We start from the raw sequence: 7,500 nt of genomic DNA, 5'->3' as shown, positions 1-7,500 counted from the left end.
TCTCGGCGCGCGGCGGCGGCGCCGCGCTCCCGTCTCCCGCGAGACGGGCACTCGCGAGCGCGCGCGCGCGCGCCGGCTCCGCGCGGCATCGGCCGGCCGGGGCTGACCCGCCCCCGTAGGCCGGCCCGGCCGCAAGATCGCAGGCGATCGAGCGGGGAGGGGGGGGCAGAGGGACTCGCTCCCCTGCCGCGGGAGCTCCGGACGTGCTAGAGGAGAAGGCGACCCGCCGAGGCGGGCGCGACCCCGCGAACGAGGCCCCTGCCGGGGCGGCTCGCTCCGCAGCGGGCGGGGGTGCGGCACGACGAGCCGACGCCACAGCGGCGGCAGCGGCGGAGGGGGACGCCCCCCTGCCGCCCGCGGCACGCCTCGGGGCCCACCCGGGCGGGTGCGGCCCTTCTGGCTTCCCCTCTTTTCTCGGCTCGGCCGCCCCGCCGCCCAAGCGCTGCTCGCAGCCGGCACCCGCGGGCACCCGGACACAGGCCGGCACCGGCGCCTCGCGTGGTTTCGGACACCTGAGGGCTCACGGGGCCACGCGGCCGTCACACAGCCCGGATCGGTAAAGAAGTCCGAGGAAACCCCGCCGAGCCGGGGAGGGGGGGGCGCGCGGCGACGCGGCGAGGCGCGCGCCCCGCCGCCGACACCGCCGCCATCGTCACGGCCCCCTTCGCTCGCTCGCTCGGTCGGGGGAGGAGGACAACACCTCGCGTGCGACGGGAAGCGAATTGGAAAGGAGACCGCCCTGCCTGAACACCGGACACCGCCGTTGCTCCCTATGACGGGGAGCACGGAGGAGCCGGCCCGCCGGGGGCCCTCTCCGACGCGACCCGAAAGGCCTCATCGATCGGTAAAGGAAAGACAGCGGAGAAGTAAGCGGTGGCCCCGCGGCCACGGTTCCTGGGACAGCGACGGCCGCGCGCGCCCGCTCCCCCGCCCGCCCGGGGAGGGCTGGCTGGGCGGCGGACGCGGGGCCCTGCGTGCGAGCGAGAGGGCAACGTCTGCGGAGAGGTGCAACGCCGGCCTGAACACCGGCAGAGCCGGCCCGCCGAGAAGCCTCTCCGACGCGCCCTAAGCGCCTCATCGATCGGGTAAGTACGGAAAGGCAGCGAAGGAGGACAAAAGCAAGCGGAGGCCCCGCGGCCACGGTTCCTGGGACAGCGACGGCCGCGCGCGCCCGCTCCCCCGCCCGCCCGGGGAGGGCTGGCTGGGCGGCGGACGCGGGGCCCTGCGTGCGAGCGAGAGGGCAACGTCTGCGGAGAGGTGCAACGCCGGCCTGAACACCGGCAGAGCCGGCCCGCCGAGAAGCCTCTCCCGACGCGCCCGGGGACGCCTCGGCGGGCGCTGCCTGCGGGTCTGAGTCGGTCAAAGACGGGGGGAGGAGCGGGAGGTGCCGCCGGCCACCCGCTCCAGACAACAACGCCCTCGAGCGAGGTCACCGGGACCGGGGGAAAGCCGCGGCAGGCTCGACTCCCCCGGGCCCTTCAGCGTTCCAGAGTGCCGGCGACCGCCACCGGCCGCCGGTCTTTGCCCGTCGCCCTCACGGTGGGAAAAGAAAAAAGAAAAAAAAATAACACGAGGCGCCACGCCTCGCCCGCGCCATCGCCGGGGATCGGAGCACGGGGAAAGCCTACCCCCCGGCCACCTGCGTTCGGCTGCCGGCCACCGGGACCGGCTGCCATTGATCTTCCCCCGCTCAGCGGGCTCCAGCTTAGGGCCGGAGAAAAAGGACGGGGCGCCGCCGCCGCCTCGCCCGCCGCGTGCAGACTTTCTCGTCGAGCCCTCCGGCGACGGGGGAAGCCGGGGTAGGCCAGACGCCACGGGCCGCCCGCGTATGGCTCGCGCCGGCAAAAAGGAGGCCGAGGCGCCGCCGCCTCGCCCGCGCCATCATCGGGCCCTCCCTGGGGGGGGCCGGGGAAAGCCGCGGCAGGCTCGAAACCCCCCGGCCGTCTGCGTGCGCCCGGCTGCCGGCCACCACGACCGGCCGCCGCTCTCTGCCCGCTTGGCGGGCTCCGGCTTAAGGCCGGAGAAAAACAAAGGACGAGGTGCCGCCACCTCGCCCGCCCCCATCCCCTGGCCCTCAGGAGCCGGCGGCGGCCGCCGCGGCGGGCTGGGCTCTCGCAGGCATCTCTGCCTCGGGGCCTCTACCAGCACTCGCCATCGCCATCATCGGGCCCTCGGGGGGACGGGGGAAAGCCGCGCCGAGCTCCGCTGCGCTCCCCCCGCCCTTCCAGCGTTCGAGTGCCGGCGGCGGCCGCCGCCGCCGGTCTTCGCTCTTCGCCCTGCTCCGCGGGAGCCGAACCGTCCGGGGGAACCGCCACTACGCCCGCCGAGCGCCCCACTTGGCCGGCCGAGGCGAGGCCGTTGCAGCCGCTGGCTAGCGCCGCTCTCGGAGGCGAGTCCCCACTCCCTCCTATAGTACGGACAGGCACGTCCCCGCCCCCGGCAAGCTGCAAGAACGGTGCCTCCGCCCACCGGGGGGGCGCGCCGCCGCCGCCGCCTTTTACGATGACGTAACTGGAGGCAGCGAAAAACAGCGACCCCTTGGGCAGCTCCGAGCAGGCGGCGGGGACAACACGTCTACCCCTCAGCCCCGGAAACGCGACCAAGTCCCGCCGGAGCCCGGTAGACGTGGCCACCCTTTTCGCCGGACGCGCCGACAGCGACGGTCCGCGCTCTCCGGGGACCGCCGCCGGCCGCCGCCGGCCCCGGAGCCGGGTCGACCTGGCGGCCACCTGCGGAGCCGGGTAGACCTAGCGGCCGCCACCGGCCGCGGAGGCGGGTAGACGTGGCGCCCGGCCGCGGAGGTCGGTAGACGTGGCGCCCGGCCGCGGAGGCCGGTAGACGTGGCGTCCGACCGCGGAGGCCGGTAGACGTGGCGTCCGACCGCGGAGGCCGGTAGACGTGGCGTCCGGCCGCGGAGGCGGGTAGACGTGGCGTCCGACCGCGGAGGCCGGTAGACGTGGCGTCCGACCGCGGAGGTCGGTAGACGTGGCGTCCGACCGCGGAGGTCGGTAGACGTGGCGTCCGACCGCGGAGGTCGGTAGACGTGGCGTCCGACCGCGGAGGCCGGTAGACGTGGCGTCCGACCGCGGAGGCGGGTAGACGTGGCGTCCGACCGCGGAGGTCGGTAGACGTGGCGTCCGGCCGCGGAGGCGGGTAGACGTGGCGTCCGACCGCGGAGGCCGGTAGACGTGGCGTCCGACCGCGGAGGCCGGTAGACGTGACGTCCGACCGCGGAGGCCGGTAGACGTGGCGTCCGACCGCGGAGGTCGGTAGACGTGGCGTCCGGCCGCGGAGGTTCGTAGACGTGGCGTCCGGCCGCGGAGGCGGGTAGACGTGGCGTCCGGCCGCGGAGGCGGGTGCACGTGGCGGCCGGCCGCCACGTGCTCCGGAGCCGGCTGGACCGGCCAGCCCGGTTCTCCCCAGGCCGAGCTGTGGGTGGGTGGTGGTGGGGGCTAATTTCTACTTTTTTCCCCTTTTTCGGGATTTACGCGAATCTGGCGCAAGGGCCACCCCGTCCCTGTTTCAGCAGGGCGGCGGGGGTCGTGGGGGGGGGTCCGGGGGGGTTAACTTTTTTTTTCCCCCTTTTTCGGGATTTACGCGAATCTGGCGCAAGGGCCACCCCGTCCCTGTTTCAGCAGGGCGGCGGGGGGGCGTGGGGGGGGGTCCGGGGGGGTTAACTTTTTTTTCCCCCCTTTTTCGGGATTTACGCGAATCTGGCGCAAGGGCCACCCCGTCCCTGTTTCAGCAGGGCGGCGGGGGGCGGGGGGGGGGGTCCGGGGGGGTTAATTTTTTTTTTTTCTCCTTTTTCGGGATTTACGCGAATCTGGCGCAAGGGCCACCCCGTCCCTGTTTCAGCAGGGCGGCGGGGGGGCGTGGGGGGGGGTCCGGGGGGGTTAATTTTTTTTTTTCCCCTTTTTCGGGATTTACGCGAATCTGGCGCAAGGGCCACCCCGTCCCTGTTTCAGCAGGGCGGCGGGGGTCGTGGGGGGGGGTCCGGGGGGGTTAACTTTTTTTTCCCCCCTTTTTCGGGATTTACGCGAATCTGGCGCAAGGGCCACCCCGTCCCTGTTTCAGCAGGGCGGCGGGGGGCGTGGGGGGGGGTCCGGGGGGGTTAACTTTTTTTTTCCCCCTTTTTCGGGATTTACGCGAATCTGGCGCAAGGGCCACCCCGTCCCTGTTTCAGCAGGGCGGCGGGGGGGCGTGGGGGGGGGTCCGGGGGGGTTAACTTTTTTTTCCCCCCTTTTTCGGGATTTACGCGAATCTGGCGCAAGGGCCACCCCGTCCCTGTTTCAGCAGGGCGGCGGGGGGCGGGGGGGGGGGTCCGGGGGGGTTAATTTTTTTTTTTTCTCCTTTTTCGGGATTTACGCGAATCTGGCGCAAGGGCCACCCCGTCCCTGTTTCAGCAGGGCGGCGGGGGGGCGTGGGGGGGGGTCCGGGGGGGTTAATTTTTTTTTTTCCCCTTTTTCGGGATTTACGCGAATCTGGCGCAAGGGCCACCCCGTCCCTGTTTCAGCAGGGCGGCGGGGGTCGTGGGGGGGGGTCCGGGGGGGTTAACTTTTTTTTCCCCCCTTTTTCGGGATTTACGCGAATCTGGCGCAAGGGCCACCCCGTCCCTGTTTCAGCAGGGCGGCGGGGGGCGTGGGGGGGGGTCCGGGGGGGTTAACTTTTTTTTTCCCCCTTTTTCGGGATTTACGCGAATCTGGCGCAAGGGCCACCCCGTCCCTGTTTCAGCAGGGCGGCGGGGGGGCGTGGGGGGGGGTCCGGGGGGGTTAACTTTTTTTTCCCCCCTTTTTCGGGATTTACGCGAATCTGGCGCAAGGGCCACCCCGTCCCTGTTTCAGCAGGGCGGCGGGGGTCGTGGGGGGGGGTCCGGGGGGGTTAACTTTTTTTTTCCCCCTTTTTCGGGATTTACGCGAATCTGGCGCAAGGGCCACCCCGTCCCTGTTTCAGCAGGGCGGCGGGGGGGCGTGGGGGGGGGTCCGGGGGGGTTAACTTTTTTTTCCCCCCTTTTTCGGGATTTACGCGAATCTGGCGCAAGGGCCACCCCGTCCCTGTTTCAGCAGGGCGGCGGGGGGCGGGGGGGGGGGTCCGGGGGGGTTAATTTTTTTTTTTTCTCCTTTTTCGGGATTTACGCGAATCTGGCGCAAGGGCCACCCCGTCCCTGTTTCAGCAGGGCGGCGGGGGGGCGTGGGGGGGGGTCCGGGGGGGTTAATTTTTTTTTTTCCCCTTTTTCGGGATTTACGCGAATCTGGCGCAAGGGCCACCCCGTCCCTGTTTCAGCAGGGCGGCGGGGGTCGTGGGGGGGGGTCCGGGGGGGTTAACTTTTTTTTCCCCCCTTTTTCGGGATTTACGCGAATCTGGCGCAAGGGCCACCCCGTCCCTGTTTCAGCAGGGCGGCGGGGGGCGTGGGGGGGGGTCCGGGGGGGTTAACTTTTTTTTTCCCCCTTTTTCGGGATTTACGCGAATCTGGCGCAAGGGCCACCCCGTCCCTGTTTCAGCAGGGCGGCGGGGGTCGTGGGGGGGGGTCCGGGGGGGTTAACTTTTTTTTTCCCCCTTTTTCGGGATTTACGCGAATCTGGCGCAAGGGCCACCCCGTCCCTGTTTCAGCAGGGCGGCGGGGGGGCGTGGGGGGGGGTCCGGGGGGGTTAACTTTTTTTTCCCCCCTTTTTCGGGATTTACGCGAATCTGGCGCAAGGGCCACCCCGTCCCTGTTTCAGCAGGGCGGCGGGGGGCGGGGGGGGGGGTCCGGGGGGGTTAATTTTTTTTTTTTCTCCTTTTTCGGGATTTACGCGAATCTGGCGCAAGGGCCACCCCGTCCCTGTTTCAGCAGGGCGGCGGGGGGGCGTGGGGGGGGGTCCGGGGGGGTTAATTTTTTTTTTTCCCCTTTTTCGGGATTTACGCGAATCTGGCGCAAGGGCCACCCCGTCCCTGTTTCAGCAGGGCGGCGGGGGTCGTGGGGGGGGGTCCGGGGGGGTTAACTTTTTTTTCCCCCCTTTTTCGGGATTTACGCGAATCTGGCGCAAGGGCCACCCCGTCCCTGTTTCAGCAGGGCGGCGGGGGGCGTGGGGGGGGGTCCGGGGGGGTTAACTTTTTTTTTTCCCCTTTTTCGGGATTTACGCGAATCATGGTACAAGGACGGCCACCCCGTCATTTTGAATGGATTTTTAAGAATTTCGGGTTTTTTAAACGCCCCCCTCCCCCGCCGCCGCCCTCAACGCACGCGCCCACAGGCACGCGCCCCCCCCGCCCCGAACCGGTGGCCGCCGTGCGCTCGCCGGCTTCACCGCCCCGTCCAGCCTCTCCGCTCCGCTCCGCCCCGCCCTCCCCCCCCCCCCCCCCCGGCTCACGGCAAGTCTGCCCTCCCGGCCGGCTTTTTTCCTCCCCAGCTGGTAGGGGAGGGGCCGGGTAGAGGCGGCGGCCCCCGGGGCGAGTTCGCCGTCTGCCGGGAGACTTCAGGACGGGGCGTCCCTTGCCGGGTTATTATTTCTTTTTTTAATGAAACAAATGTATTAGAAGAAGTATCTGCGACCCTGCAGACGCCACCCGCCCCCCCCCCCGGCGGCACACGCGCGCTCAGAGAGACACACACACAGACACGGAGACACACACACACACACACACACACACACACACACAGAGACACAGACACAGACACAGACACAGACACAGACACAGACACAGACACACCGACACGCACACCTGCGCGCGCGCGCTCCCCCTCCCGCCCTCTCTCCCTCCCCGCGCTGCAGTTCCGTACGCGCCGGCCGGCGGGTGCGGCCCCTCCGCCCCGACCGCAGACTCTCCGGCGCCCCGGAGCAGCGGGGGGGGCGGGCTGGGGGAGGTGTGCGTCCGCAGCCGCGCGCTCTGCGCATGCGCGCGCGCCCCGCTGCCCGGCAACCGGGCCCCCGCCCGCCCGCCCGCCCGCCCACGGCGAAAGGGCGCCGGTTCCCGCCACGCCAACGTTCCCGCGCTCGGTCGCGACGGCGGCGGCAGCGGCAGGGGAGGGAGGCCGGCGCAGAGGCAGGCTGGGGAGGGGGGGGATACAGGGATTCGGAGAAGGTTTCCGTTTGGGTCGTTTGCGGGTTTTTTTTTCACACAGACACACACCCACCGCTGCCCCGTTTTGCGTTCGTTGGTTTTTCAGCCCGCGGCGGGGGCGGCGGGCAGGCGCGCAGCAGGGCGAGAGGGAGGGAGGGAGGGAGGCGGGAGCCGGGGCACGGGCACGGCAGGGCAGCGACTCGGCAGCCGGGCTTAGAGACCGCACGCCGCCGGGACTCCCCTCTGCCGCGCGGGCACAGAGGCGGCAGGGACGCCGCCGGCTCCTAAAGTCTCCCGGGGCGGCCAACCGACTGGCGGAAGGCGGGGGGGGGGGGGGGGGGGGCGGGCGGGGCCGGGGGCCGCCACCTCTGCCCGGTCCGCGGCCCCCCGGCGGCTTCGGCGGCGAGGAAAAAAAAGGTAAGGCGGGGGGCGGGGGGGGGGGGAGGGCGGGCGCAAAGAAAA

This window comes from Aptenodytes patagonicus, unplaced genomic scaffold (genome assembly GCF_965638725.1).
Source record: "Aptenodytes patagonicus unplaced genomic scaffold, bAptPat1.pri.cur scaffold_510, whole genome shotgun sequence".
NCBI classification, from domain to species: Eukaryota; Metazoa; Chordata; class Aves; order Sphenisciformes; family Spheniscidae; genus Aptenodytes; species Aptenodytes patagonicus.
The sequence above is the reverse complement of the archived record's forward strand: the minus strand, read 5'-3'. Positions refer to the sequence as shown.